At 55.3% G+C, this 15,214-nt stretch overlaps 1 protein-coding gene across 2 annotated transcripts in view; it reads right to left on the bottom strand.

Annotated features, from left to right (window-relative positions):
• Tpst2 (tyrosylprotein sulfotransferase 2) overlaps positions 1–11,853 on the bottom strand; it is a 38,726-nt gene extending 26,873 nt beyond the window's left edge. The window contains exon 1 of one of the 2 annotated variants that reach the window (XM_016002630.3): positions 11,601–11,853. The gene's annotated coding sequence lies outside the window, so the exon portion shown is untranslated. The remainder of the gene's footprint in view (positions 1–11,600) is intronic. The other variant, XM_006984112.4, reaches the window with a different exon arrangement.
• Positions 11,854–15,214: the final 3,361 nt, after the last annotated feature.

The raw sequence follows: 15,214 nt of genomic DNA, 5'->3' as shown, positions 1-15,214 counted from the left end.
GAAGGAGGGAGGCCTGGGGAACAGCGATCAACATCCCCCACAGCTCCAAGAGAAGGAAGGGTCTGAGTGGAACTGATGGCAGGATGTCACCCGGAGTCAAAGGAAATGGGAGACAGGAAGGGCTGTGCACGTGTGTGTGTGTGTGTGTGTGTGTGCATGTGTGTGCGTGTGTGTGCGTGTGTGCGCGCGCGCGTGTGTGTGTGTGTGTGTGTGTGTGTGTGTGTGTGTAGGGGGCGGGGGACAGAGGGACCAGAAACACGAGACGGGGCAAGGGGCACCACAGTGGGGCAGACACTGAGCAGGGGAGCAGGCAGGGGAAACTGAGTCAGGGGCAGATGGCTGGAGGACCACAGGCGCAGGGAGAGATGGGGGGGCAGGGAGATGGCTCAGGGTAAACTGAGTTCAGATCCCCAGCACCCACATAAAAGCCGAGGTAGGAGCCTGACATCTGCAGTCCTGGCAGTGGGGTGGGGGTGGGGGTCAAGACAGACGCAGGAAGGGGGTTGCTGGCCCTCCAGCCCAGTGGCAATGGTGGGCCCCAGGTTGAGTGAGTGACACTTTCTCAAAAGCTAAGATGGAGAACTACACAGGAAGACACCCAACATCCTTCTGTGGCCCCTATGTGCGCGTGTGGGCACATGTGCACACACACACACACACACACACACACACACACACACACACACACACACGCACGTGCACACACGGACGCGAGCAGGGACAGAGATACAGATGGTGAAGAGATAGCAAGAGGCAACAGAGATGTTGAGAGACACATGGAAGACACAGGACAGGAACAGTCGTTCTGAGGAAGAGGCTCTGGGGAGGCAGCCTGAGGCTTCCTCAGTCCGGTGCCCACAGGGTTATCTCACTGGAGGAGCTGCGGCCGTCTGTCAGGACTTCCCAGGGTCCAGAGCCTGGAGTGCCTGTCACGGTCCCCCGAGCCCATGCTAAGGGGGTTATCTCGCTGCACCCAGAACCCTCTACTCCTGATTATTTTCTTATTAAATGGTTCCAGTCTTTTAAAAACACATTTCCACTCCGATCTTTGAGACAGGGCACAATCCAGCCTAGCACTTGAGGCTTGCCCTGACCTAACTCAAACTGCCTCCAGTTTTGACGCACCCCCTCCCCACATGCGCCACCACCCGACACACCCACAAACGCGGCAGTTCACGCGCTGAGCTCCAGCACACGCAGGTCTCAGGCCTGCTAACTCTCACAGGCGTGGCTCTCCCCATCTTCTGCCTAGACAGCTCCTCCTCCAGGATGCCTCCTTGACTACCCCATCTCTGTACCACACCCCCAACGGGTCTGGCTCCCTGGTGGCTTTGCGGGCTAGCCTTGCCACTTCCCGCTGCACCACCCCCCCCTTCTCAACCTCACATCCTTTCAGGACCCATCACAGCCCCTAACTCCCCCTGTGGTCTGAACACATTTGTGAAGCATATGGGAGTATCTGCCTCAGACAGACAGAAAGCAACTTGAACCGGCCGGGGCTCTGTGATGGCATTGACAGGCTGCCCACCCAACCAACCCACCTCAAGCCACCCAACCTGCTTCGGCTCAGGCTCTTCCCCGGGGACCCTGGCCAGTGTCCCATATAGAAATGGAGCTCACGGCACTACTCCTGACGGAGCTGAGCTAAGGAGAATCAACGTGAAGAGCTAAGTACAGAAGGCACATGACATGGTTGTCGTCAGAGGCAGCCAGCATACACAGGGACGTGCCTGCAATCTCTGACACTTTCCACAGCATGCCGCAGGAGCTCCAAGATCCTGTGGCCACTCTCTGAGTACACCGGCCCTCTGATGTTGCAAGCGGCCAGCAGACCTGACCGGGTACAGTTCTTTTTCTATAAACACATCTGACATAGGGTTCAATTAACAAAACAGACTCAGTAGGAGATTAACAGGAATGACAATAAAATTTATTATAATAAATGTCCTGATGAAAGTTTGTGCTTTGGGGAAATTACTGAGTAAAGCCAGGTTACTTAAATCTTCAGGAGTATTGGCAATCGATGTCATAACAGATAATTAGGAAGTGACTAGCGGACAGGTAATATGCATGTATACTGTGGACACACAAGGCGATACGAGAGTCACGTCCTAGTCATCAGGGCAAGTTCTCAGCACACCGCTTATTTCTAGAAATTTCCATTTAATATTTTCGGACCACTGTTGACATAGAGTAATTGAAAATTTGGGAAGATGGGGGAACTACTGGACTCTGTGTTGTGGCAGCCACAGAGAAAAGGCAGTCAGTGAGCACACTTCCAGAACAAGGCGTGGGGCAGGGTTGAGTCTCCACAGACTCTTGAGTCTAAACCTTCAGTGTGTCTGATGCGCTCATTAGAAAGCAGCATGGGTGAGGGATGTTAAGCACCAGCTCCCCAGGTCCCCAGGAACAAGGGGCCCTGGCTGCTTCTGATCTTGGTAGCAGCTTCTTCCTAGAGAGCTGCAATATGCCTTCATGCAAGACACAGCTCCTGAGTGTCCAGTGTCTTCTGGGTCCAGCACAGAGGCCTCTCTCCAGGCAAAACAGACCCTGCGTATGCTGGCTGCCTCTGACGACAACCTGAATCAAGCTTGTGTGGCCTCTGAAAGCTGACCAGCGGCCACCCTCAGTGTTTGGGAAATAAGAGGACCGAGCAGGGGAGGAGTCACTGTCCCTGCAGCCAGAGGTTCAGACTCAGGCACCCCAGAATCAGACGTGCATCTGCTGAGACGTAGCAGAGGGCCTCGGCTGACCCAGACCTAACCCCACTGAGGAGGTGTTCTGTGACTTGGAGTGCAGTAAGATGGAGACAGACACCCCTCAGAGGAGCATGGCACAACAGCAGGGTCGGGATGCTCTGGAGAACATCCCGGAAGATAAAGCAGTGTCAAAGGAGGTTAAGCAAGGCTTCCAAATACAAGGCAGGCCCTGGCCATCCGCGAAACCCTGAAGCTCTCTGGGTACAAAGTCCCAGGGCCAGTCCTGAGTGTGTGACACTGGGGACAGGTGGAGACCACAGAGATGAGGGCAGCCCAGGAAACCTGAGGGAGCCTTGGGCTGCTCAGGTTAGAACTCTGATTTTTCTCTACAAATGTTTGAATGCCAGTTCAATTAAAACCAGAAAAGCAGCCAGGTCCAGGGGCGCAGGCCTGGCATCCTAACTCCTGGGAGGCAGGAAGATTCAAAGTTCAACGCCAGCCTAGGTTACAGAGAGAGAGTTCTAGGCCAGCCTAGGCAACTTAGTGAGATCTTATCTCAAAAAATAAAACACAAGTAGTAGACTGGGGCTGTAGTTCAATGGGAGAGAGCCTGCCTAGCACGTGTCGGACCCTACGCTCAATTCCCGTAACTACAAAGCCCAGTGACCAACCGAGAAAAGCCACATCGCTCAACGAAAACCGCACGAAGTAAACCCTCCCTTAGCAGGAAGAACAGGCCCAGCGGGGGACGGGGGCAGCGCCCTGCCCCATGTCACAGCCATCTGGAGGGAGCTGGGACCAAGAGCCCTGCTGTCCGTCCACCCTGACACTCAGGAGGAAGTGAGACAGAGAGACAACATGAGTGGCTGACACTTCCTAACCGCTGAGCCCAGGGCCTCATGTGCCGGGCCTCACGGAGGGAAATGAGATGGGAAGGAGGGTAAACTGTGAGGACGGGCCTTGGCCTCAAATCCATCTCTGCACCCTGGCAGCTGGGTGACCCTGCAGCAGCCACCGTGGCCATCTGCGCTCTGGGCCTCTGCTGTGGGCGGAGCTGAGTTAAAGGGTGCAGCTGGCCCCGTGGGTGTCCGCCAGGTTTGGAATCACTGCCTTTGAAAAGGGGGAAGCTGAGGCTCTCGAAGGGCCAGCTCTGGATTCCAAGAGCCTGTCCTGCTCAGCCTATGTCACCATCCCCTCCTCTCCCCAGGGGGTGGCAGCCACTGGTATTCTGCTCTGCAAACTCAGTCCAGGGGAGGCCGAGCAGCAACAGCTCCGGGTCTGGCTTTTCAGTGGACTGGTGGTACAAATGCAGGCTGTGCCAGCTCTCTGACCTTGCCAGCCTTCTGCCACGGACCGGCCTGGGTCAAGAGCCCGGTGGATGTGAGAATCCACTTGGCAGCCGGGCCACAGATGCCATCATCTCCTCAGCAATAATGGCCTCCCTGGTCCTCCCCAGCAATTTCTGGGGCTTGGCCCAGCCCTCCAGCTATTTCAAATGACTCATGCCCACAATTCCTCCTCGGCCCGCGGCTTAGGATGGGGAGAGAGGGGCACCCCAGACCTCGGTGGTATGTATGCCTGCAGCTGGGCCAGTTATGGCCCATGGAGCACAGTGCCTGCCCCACAGACAGCAAGGCCCGGGAGGGGGGGGGGGGGCAGGCACAGACTGCTGCTCAGGGGAGCTTCTGTGACGTCACTTAAAGAAAAAGCAAAGCCACTCAAGCCATACCTAAACTCACAAAAAGCCACATCGCCCACACTCTAGCTACAAATACACCTACGATGCTACACGGACAATGCCCTGGCAGCCTCCTGGAGTCCAAGGCATCATCACCATGTCAAGCTCTGAGGATGCACACCTATTCCCCCAACAGCAACACAAGGCCTAGAGATCTCCCTTTCCCCAGACTGCTTTCGTCACCAAGGAACTCAGGGAGAGTGAGGGAGCTACTTCTAGTGCCTGGGGCTCTGCTTTTCCGGTTCTGTCAAGCCACAGCCAGGTGACACCAGGCTGGACCTGGGGACCAGGACCTGCAGGGTAGTATTTTAAACTCTGCAACAGGTGACTACCTGAAGCTGAAACTGACCAGTTCAGAAATCAGACTCCCTTCAAGAATGTGGCTCAGGGCTATAGGAATATCTCAGTGGGTGGAGAGATCATGTTACGCTGGCCTGAGGACCAGAGGACCTCTCTGGAACAGGCTGGGTGCGGTGGCATACAGCTTTGATTCCAGCAGTTACCTGTCAGGTCCAGGCCAGCCAAGGCTATACAGTGTGACCTTGTTTAAAAAAAAAAAAAAAAAAAAAAAAAAGCCTGGCTCAGCAGTATGGGCCTGCAATCCCAGAGGTGGGGTTGTGAGTCAAGCAGGTCCCTGAGGCACCCTGGCCAGTCAGTCTAAGCCAAACGTCAAGTTCTGGGTTTAGTGAGAGACTCTGTCTCAAAAAACACAAGACGGGGAGCGACAGAGGAAAAGACATACCACATCAACCTCTGGCCTCCCCGAACCCACAAATGGACATGTGCACAGACACACACACGCCACCCACAATAACTGTAAAAGGGATGTGGCTCGGGGGACAGAGAGCTCTCCTAGTGTGCCCGAAGCCCTGGTTTCCACCCCCAGCTCTGAATACAAGTAGTGTGGTGCATGCCTGTAACGCTGGCATTTAGGAGGATCAGAAGTCAAAGGTCATCTTCTGTTCCATAGTGAAGGCCAGCCTGACTCACAGGAGACCCTGTCCACACACACACACACACACACCCTCCCTTTCTGTGGGAAGATCCCTGACTGATCACCTCTTCTGCCGCCTCTCCTCACCAAGCACAGGGAGGGAGGGAGGGAGGGAGGGAGGGAGGAAGGGAGGAAGGGAGGGGAGGGAGGGAGGGAAGAAGGGAGAGGACAGGTCCAGGCCCCAACACCAGCAGGTACTTCGGATGCCAACCACACATCTGATCCTCACTGCTCCTTATGTGCAGGTGCCAGGGACTGGCCCAATGACATACCGGCTACCCTCAGTCCATTAACAAGACGCTTGTTTTAACATGAACTAGGAAATCACTTACAACAAATGCATCGAAGCCAGCAGGGCCTTGACTTCTTCGGAAGAGACTAAACACATTCAGGATTACGGGAACCCTCAAGCCAGGCAGGTGCCCTAGGCCTCTCATTCCAGAGCTGAAACTGGAGGGTGACGAGTTCAAGGTCAGCCTGGGCTTCCTAACACCTAGCCACAGACATTATCACAACCCACGGGCAGTCGTGTGAAGTGGTAAGGCACTTTGGGAGTTTGGCAACTCCTCAATACGTTAAGTTTAATGGGACCCTTTAGCCCAAGAATCCCACCCCTAGGTTAAGTATTCGACGGAATTGAAAACATACATGTACCAAGAAAAACACGTGTACAAACGTTCCCAGCAGCAGTATTAATCACAATCAAAAAGGAGCACCAAACCCACCGTCCATCTACAAGTCAGTGGACTTTGGGGAAATTACTGAGTAAAGCCAGGTTACTTAAATCTTCAGGAGTATTGGCAATCGATGTCATAACAGATAATTAGGAAGTGACTAGCGGACAGGTAATATGCATGTATACTGTGGACACACAAGGCGATACGAGAGTCACGTCCTAGTCATCAGGGCAAGTTCTCAGCACACCGCTTATTTCTAGAAATTTCCATTTAATATTTTCGGACCACTGTTGACATAGAGTAATTGAAAATTTGGGAAGATGGGGGAACTACTGGACTCTGTGTTGTGGCAGCCACAGAGAAAAGGCAGTCAGTGAGCACACTTCCAGAACAAGGCGTGGGGCAGGGTTGAGTCTCCACAGACTCTTGAGTCTAAACCTTCAGTGTGTCTGATGCGCTCATTAGAAAGCAGCATGGGTGAGGGATGTTAAGCACCAGCTCCCCAGGTCCCCAGGAACAAGGGGCCCTGGCTGCTTCTGATCTTGGTAGCAGCTTCTTCCTAGAGAGCTGCAATATGCCTTCATGCAAGACACAGCTCCTGAGTGTCCAGTGTCTTCTGGGTCCAGCACAGAGGCCTCTCTCCAGGCAAAACAGACCCTGCGTATGCTGGCTGCCTCTGACGACAACCTGAATCAAGCTTGTGTGGCCTCTGAAAGCTGACCAGCGGCCACCCTCAGTGTTTGGGAAATAAGAGGACCGAGCAGGGGAGGAGTCACTGTCCCTGCAGCCAGAGGTTCAGACTCAGGCACCCCAGAATCAGACGTGCATCTGCTGAGACGTAGCAGAGGGCCTCGGCTGACCCAGACCTAACCCCACTGAGGAGGTGTTCTGTGACTTGGAGTGCAGTAAGATGGAGACAGACACCCCTCAGAGGAGCATGGCACAACAGCAGGGTCGGGATGCTCTGGAGAACATCCCGGAAGATAAAGCAGTGTCAAAGGAGGTTAAGCAAGGCTTCCAAATACAAGGCAGGCCCTGGCCATCCGCGAAACCCTGAAGCTCTCTGGGTACAAAGTCCCAGGGCCAGTCCTGAGTGTGTGACACTGGGGACAGGTGGAGACCACAGAGATGAGGGCAGCCCAGGAAACCTGAGGGAGCCTTGGGCTGCTCAGGTTAGAACTCTGATTTTTCTCTACAAATGTTTGAATGCCAGTTCAATTAAAACCAGAAAAGCAGCCAGGTCCAGGGGCGCAGGCCTGGCATCCTAACTCCTGGGAGGCAGGAAGATTCAAAGTTCAACGCCAGCCTAGGTTACAGAGAGAGAGTTCTAGGCCAGCCTAGGCAACTTAGTGAGATCTTATCTCAAAAAATAAAACACGAGTAGTAGACTGGGGCTGTAGTTCAATGGGAGAGAGCCTGCCTAGCACGTGTCGGACCCTACGCTCAATTCCCGTAACTACAAAGCCCAGTGACCAACCGAGAAAAGCCACATCGCTCAACGAAAACCGCACGAAGTAAACCCTCCCTTAGCAGGAAGAACAGGCCCAGCGGGGGACGGGGGCAGCGCCCTGCCCCATGTCACAGCCATCTGGAGGGAGCTGGGACCAAGAGCCCTGCTGTCCGTCCACCCTGACACTCAGGAGGAAGTGAGACAGAGAGACAACATGAGTGGCTGACACTTCCTAACCGCTGAGCCCAGGGCCTCATGTGCCGGGCCTCACGGAGGGAAATGAGATGGGAAGGAGGGTAAACTGTGAGGACGGGCCTTGGCCTCAAATCCATCTCTGCACCCTGGCAGCTGGGTGACCCTGCAGCAGCCACCGTGGCCATCTGCGCTCTGGGCCTCTGCTGTGGGCGGAGCTGAGTTAAAGGGTGCAGCTGGCCCCGTGGGTGTCCGCCAGGTTTGGAATCACTGCCTTTGAAAAGGGGGAAGCTGAGGCTCTCGAAGGGCCAGCTCTGGATTCCAAGAGCCTGTCCTGCTCAGCCTATGTCACCATCCCCTCCTCTCCCCAGGGGGTGGCAGCCACTGGTATTCTGCTCTGCAAACTCAGTCCAGGGGAGGCCGAGCAGCAACAGCTCCGGGTCTGGCTTTTCAGTGGACTGGTGGTACAAATGCAGGCTGTGCCAGCTCTCTGACCTTGCCAGCCTTCTGCCACGGACCGGCCTGGGTCAAGAGCCCGGTGGATGTGAGAATCCACTTGGCAGCCGGGCCACAGATGCCATCATCTCCTCAGCAATAATGGCCTCCCTGGTCCTCCCCAGCAATTTCTGGGGCTTGGCCCAGCCCTCCAGCTATTTCAAATGACTCATGCCCACAATTCCTCCTCGGCCCGCGGCTTAGGATGGGGAGAGAGGGGCACCCCAGACCTCGGTGGTATGTATGCCTGCAGCTGGGCCAGTTATGGCCCATGGAGCACAGTGCCTGCCCCACAGACAGCAAGGCCCGGGAGGGGGGGGGGGGCAGGCACAGACTGCTGCTCAGGGGAGCTTCTGTGACGTCACTTAAAGAAAAAGCAAAGCCACTCAAGCCATACCTAAACTCACAAAAAGCCACATCGCCCACACTCTAGCTACAAATACACCTACGATGCTACACGGACAATGCCCTGGCAGCCTCCTGGAGTCCAAGGCATCATCACCATGTCAAGCTCTGAGGATGCACACCTATTCCCCCAACAGCAACACAAGGCCTAGAGATCTCCCTTTCCCCAGACTGCTTTCGTCACCAAGGAACTCAGGGAGAGTGAGGGAGCTACTTCTAGTGCCTGGGGCTCTGCTTTTCCGGTTCTGTCAAGCCACAGCCAGGTGACACCAGGCTGGACCTGGGGACCAGGACCTGCAGGGTAGTATTTTAAACTCTGCAACAGGTGACTACCTGAAGCTGAAACTGACCAGTTCAGAAATCAGACTCCCTTCAAGAATGTGGCTCAGGGCTATAGGAATATCTCAGTGGGTGGAGAGATCATGTTACGCTGGCCTGAGGACCAGAGGACCTCTCTGGAACAGGCTGGGTGCGGTGGCATACAGCTTTGATTCCAGCAGTTACCTGTCAGGTCCAGGCCAGCCAAGGCTATACAGTGTGACCTTGTTTAAAAAAAAAAAAAAAAAAAAAAAAAAGCCTGGCTCAGCAGTATGGGCCTGCAATCCCAGAGGTGGGGTTGTGAGTCAAGCAGGTCCCTGAGGCACCCTGGCCAGTCAGTCTAAGCCAAACGTCAAGTTCTGGGTTTAGTGAGAGACTCTGTCTCAAAAAACACAAGACGGGGAGCGACAGAGGAAAAGACATACCACATCAACCTCTGGCCTCCCCGAACCCACAAATGGACATGTGCACAGACACACACACGCCACCCACAATAACTGTAAAAGGGATGTGGCTCGGGGGACAGAGAGCTCTCCTAGTGTGCCCGAAGCCCTGGTTTCCACCCCCAGCTCTGAATACAAGTAGTGTGGTGCATGCCTGTAACGCTGGCATTTAGGAGGATCAGAAGTCAAAGGTCATCTTCTGTTCCATAGTGAAGGCCAGCCTGACTCACAGGAGACCCTGTCCACACACACACACACACACACCCTCCCTTTCTGTGGGAAGATCCCTGACTGATCACCTCTTCTGCCGCCTCTCCTCACCAAGCACAGGGAGGGAGGGAGGGAGGGAGGGAGGGAGGAAGGGAGGAAGGGAGGGGAGGGAGGGAGGGAAGAAGGGAGAGGACAGGTCCAGGCCCCAACACCAGCAGGTACTTCGGATGCCAACCACACATCTGATCCTCACTGCTCCTTATGTGCAGGTGCCAGGGACTGGCCCAATGACATACCGGCTACCCTCAGTCCATTAACAAGACGCTTGTTTTAACATGAACTAGGAAATCACTTACAACAAATGCATCGAAGCCAGCAGGGCCTTGACTTCTTCGGAAGAGACTAAACACATTCAGGATTACGGGAACCCTCAAGCCAGGCAGGTGCCCTAGGCCTCTCATTCCAGAGCTGAAACTGGAGGGTGACGAGTTCAAGGTCAGCCTGGGCTTCCTAACACCTAGCCACAGACATTATCACAACCCACGGGCAGTCGTGTGAAGTGGTAAGGCACTTTGGGAGTTTGGCAACTCCTCAATACGTTAAGTTTAATGGGACCCTTTAGCCCAAGAATCCCACCCCTAGGTTAAGTATTCGACGGAATTGAAAACATACATGTACCAAGAAAAACACGTGTACAAACGTTCCCAGCAGCAGTATTAATCACAATCAAAAAGGAGCACCAAACCCACCGTCCATCTACAAGTCAGTGGACAAATATATATATATATATATATATATATATATATATATATATATATATATACACACATATATATATATATATACACATATATATATATGGTCTATTCACACTAGGAAATACTATTCACTCAGATAATAAAGTACTGCTGAATGCTATGGAAGAGAAACGCTACTACAAAAGGCTGTAAAGCCTATGATTCCACGAGGAACCATACAGAGAACTATCCAGAACAGACAAGTTCACGGACAGGCAGTAGCTGTCGGATGAAAAGTGGCCAGGGCCGGGGGAAAGAGGTCTGGGAGCTGAGTGTTGATGAGGGCTGCTTTGTGGGATGTGAAAATGTTCTAAAAGTGGGGGGGGGGGGCAGTGCGTGACCTAAGGATCCTAAAAGCCACTCAGAGTTCACTTCCAAAGGGTGAGTCCGATGGTTAGCGGAGCAGACCTTCAGAAAGCCGTTAGGTTAGATATGGTTTTTAAAACAAGATAGGGTAAACAGATAAGCTCGGGCAGAGGCGGGTACAGCGCGGTTCACGAATAACTTAACACCTTCTTTAGGCTAGAGAAACAAACCCAGTTCTGCACCTCCCCGGAAACAGGGGCTGGAGAAGGGGGCTCGTCCCCAGTACTAAACCGGAGCCTTCCACCCCGATCTGCCTAACCATGCTGGGCCTAACCATCAGGCAACCCTGCTGGGGTGAAAGAAATAAGGGGTGGGGTGTGGACGCAGGGAGGCGCGGGGGCCGAGGGGCAGCCGCTCCTGGGGTGGGGGTGCGGGTGGGGGTGGGGGGCTGATGGCCAAAACAGAGAAAGCCCCTTCCCCAACGCGCGCCTGGAACCCCGCGCGCGGGGAGGAGGGGGGGGCACTTTCTGCTGTCCTGGCTGGCGAGTCCTAGCGGCCAGGCACGTGACGGCCCGGGCCTCAGTTTCCCCCCACGTGTGAAAGCAGGAAGCCGGCGGCACAGCGAGGGGAGGCGTTCGCGTTCTAAGAACCACCGACCGCGTCGTGGGCCGCGCGACCTCCGCAAGTTAACTTCCCCGCGGCGCCGCGCGGGTGGGGCTCCAGGCCACGCGTGTCTCCCTCCCGTTACCCACCCACCCACCCCCGACCCCCCGCGGCGGCCGGGCCTGTCCGCCCGCGCCGCCCACAGTCCCCACCGCCCCGTGCAGCCCCGACCCGGCACTGGCCGAGGCCGCCGCCGCCGCCGCCGCCACCTACCGTGCCCGAATCGGCGCCCGCGCAGACTCCGGCTCCCTGCCGGCCGCCAGGGAGGCGCCGCGAGGGGCGGGGCCCCGTGCCGTGACGAAAGGGGCGGGGCCTCTTGTGATCACGCCCCGCCCCTGTTGCCGAGACCGCTAGACCACGCCCCCTACCGCGGCCCCCTCGCCCGACGACGACTCCAGGCGAGCCGGGAAGCCTTGGGAGGCGGGGCCTGGATAGGCCCTGCCCACACGGCCTCGGCCACGCCCCCGCCCCGCGGCCGGTCCTGCGGCAGGGAGGCGCTGCTAGGGGCGGGCCGCGCGTCGTGACGCAGGAGGGGCGGGGCCGAGAGGGTACCGCCCCTCTTCCTGCGCTGCCCCGCCTTCGCCTCCGCCCTGGGGGCGGGGCTCCCGCCGCTCGGGGCTTGCCGCTCTGGCTCCTGCGACCCGGCGGGCGTACCCCGCTCCCACAGCGTCCTGCAGGGTTCAGCTGCTCAAACCAGCGTTCCGACGCCAAGCGGGCTGGCCGCCCTTCACCCCAGAGAGCAGCCAGCCCTAAAGCAATGGAAAAAGTGCAGGCTCGCCTCTCCCTGCGTCCTCTTTATCCTCTGTTTACACCTAACGTACATGCGTGTGTGCTGCTCCCTATTTAAAATACATTTTTGGGACCGGAGAGATGCCTCGTTTGGTAAAGACGCTTGCCACCCCCCCGAAACCCACGGAGAGAAGCGACTCCACAAAGTTGCCCCGACCTCCACGTGTGTGCTGTGGCACACACACACACACACACAGAACTGAAAATAAATAAATATTTAAAATGAAATTCTGGGGTTTGCAAGGTGGCTCAGCTGGGTAATAGCGCCTGCCTCCAAACCTGAGAACCTGAGTTTGTTCCGGGACCCACATCATACAAGGAGAGAACAGACACCCTCGACCAACAAATTGTCCTGTGACCTCTGGGGTGTTGTGAAACAGTATCCCCCATACCCGATACAAAAATAAATGTAATACATTTCTATTCTAGTTACAACTAGCACAAATATACACGCACGCCAGAGAAGTCAAGGCACACAGATGTGTGTTTGTCTTTCATTCATGCGTTCCATAAAACATCTCCCCGTGGGAGACGCTGGACTGACAGAGTCCCCACCTCGGTGAAGCCAGTTTTCTACTTAAAACCACATGACATAGCGTTGATTGGGTGCACATTTGAGATTTTGTGTGGCTAACCTGAAACTGCAGCTGGGAGTTTCATACTATTCACAGGTGAAGAAAGATACCAAAGAAAGAGGTCCCAAGGGGACTTCGGCTGGGGTCGGGGGGGAGGGCTCTGTGCTGGGCTTTGTGATCCTGGAAGGAAGCTGGATCCCCTAAGGAGCCTTCACAGCAGAGTGTGTGTAACTGACCAGACAGGAATAGGGGCCTAAGCTGGTTCAGGGAGGAAAAATGGAGTTCTTACACCATAACCTGAAGTTCAGGCAGGGCGGCGTATGCTACTTAGTCCTGAAAGGCACATTAGTCACAGCAGAGTGTTGGGGCAGCAGGTACAACATCCGGTAGGGAGGGTCAGCCTGGAGCCTTGCATGAAGTTGGGTAGGCAGGACGTGGTGGAGGTGAGAGGATGCTGCCAGGCTCCTGTGCACTGGGGGAAGGGAGTCTCCACCGTGTCTTGATGAAATGGAGACTGGGAAGGTGTTCATCAGGGAAGGGCGTGGCTAGCCGCGCTTTCTGTAGAGAGACCTCTCGGGATGCTTTTTGGGGAGGAGCAGGCAGGGTTTGGCTCCTTCCAGGGGTAGTTAAGCATCCCAGGGCAGGCACAAGGGTGCAGAAAAAGAGTTCTGCTTCCAGAGCTGCTGGGCAGAAAGGCGAGGCACAGATCTGAGTGGCCATCGTGGCAGCCACCCAGGGTGGCAAACGCTGCTCGCAGGTCTCCATCGGACTGTCACCCCCTGGAGGAAGCCCACTCCCCTGTCCCCCTGCTGGATCAACCTGGGAATCTGATGTGACATTGAGGGCGGATTAACAAGCTCATTTCCATCCCATCCCTGTCCGTGGACTGGGACCTTGCAGGATGGGCACCTTCCTTAGCGGGTTCACGGAGCATGGCGCTTAGGGAGTCTCCAGGGGATGTTTGTCAACAGCATGGGATAGAGATGTAGCACGGGTCTAACCTCTTCTTAGCACTGTCCTCCCAAAAGGCTGTGTGGATGCTGTATCAAGGGCTCTGCTTCCTTCAGGCACAGAGCCTGTAGGCGGAGCTGTTCAGAAGAGTACCGGGGAGTGGGGGGGAAGGGTGTGGCTGAGGGGTTGGTAGATCACTCTCCTAACACTCTCAAAACCATCCCCAGCACCACCAGGCTTGGCTGTGTTTTGTTTTCAATCATCTTCAACCTGCCTGTTCACGCTCCCCAGCAGCCTTCTGAGGTTTCTTATCACCACCACACACATTCTACCGGGGAGGAAACCGGGGGTCAGTCAGGAAATCTGGTTTGAGGGCTGAAGCTGCCTCTTAGCACTAATGCGAGCTCAGGTCCCTCGCACCTCCCCAGGGCTCTGGCAGCAGACGGGCGGCGGCTGGCAGTGGGTCCCTTCTCTAGCAGGAAGCAGGTGGGGTTACCATTTCTCTCTGGTGGTCAAGCTTCAGAGAGCACCCTTTGGTCTCTGACTCAGATGACCTGCTGCCACGGTAACGCGGCTCCAAACAAGGTGCTCATCTCTGGTTTTTGTCCTGTCATTTTTGTTTATTTGCACTCGTGTGTGTGTGTGTGTGTGTGTGTGTGTGTGTGTGTGTGTGTGTGTCCCCAGATGTTTCCGTCCGTCCAGGTGTGCGTGCCTCAGGGCAACCTGAAGTGTTACATTCTGGAATCCTATCTACCTCCTTTGAGACAAGGTCTCTCATTGGCCAGAAGCTCACCAATTAGGTTGGACTGGCTGGCGCACAAGCCCCTTCCTCCTGTCCCTGCCTCCCTAGTGCTGGGATTACAAGCACAGCCTTCTCCACCCAGCATTTTCATGGGTTCTGGGCACTGAGCTCAGGTCTTCATGCTCGCAAGGCAAGAGCTTCAGTGACTGATCCATCTTCCCAAACCCTTTTGGTTTTTTTGAGACAGGGTCTCACTATGCAGCACAGGTTGGTCTTGAACTCCTGATCTGCTGCCTCTGCGTCCCAAGAGCTGGGATTAGTCATGTACCGTCACCACCAGCTTTAGATGCTCACCTCTTTAGAGCCTGCCTGGGACACCCTGGAGCCATATCCTCATGAACTCAGCTGCTGTGTGCCCTCCAGGGTCTGATGCTGACTGATGCTGACCAGTGCCCCTGAGTACTTCCAGGGCTACTCCTTCCTACTCTGCACACACACACACACACACACACACACACACACACACACACACAATCTATGTTGTACCTCAATCTCAGAAGATGTGGATTAGTTGCTCCAACAGGGCGACACTTTGTCTTCCCAGAGGCCCTGGAGTCAAATATTCAAGATCTCGAATCAAATGTGGGGGTTGGGGGTGGGAGTTCCCAGCTCAGTTGAATTGCAGCTGTAAGCTCAGTGTGAGGGTCAGGACTCCAGCAGACTCCTGGAGAGTCTTCCAGAAAAGTGGGCCCTGCAACCAGCCGGTTTTC

Source organism: Peromyscus maniculatus, chromosome 23 (genome assembly GCF_049852395.1).
Source record: "Peromyscus maniculatus bairdii isolate BWxNUB_F1_BW_parent chromosome 23, HU_Pman_BW_mat_3.1, whole genome shotgun sequence".
In the NCBI taxonomy this organism is placed as follows: domain Eukaryota; kingdom Metazoa; phylum Chordata; class Mammalia; order Rodentia; family Cricetidae; genus Peromyscus; species Peromyscus maniculatus.
Note: the sequence above shows the minus strand (reverse complement) of the source record. Positions and strands in the feature narration are given on the sequence as shown.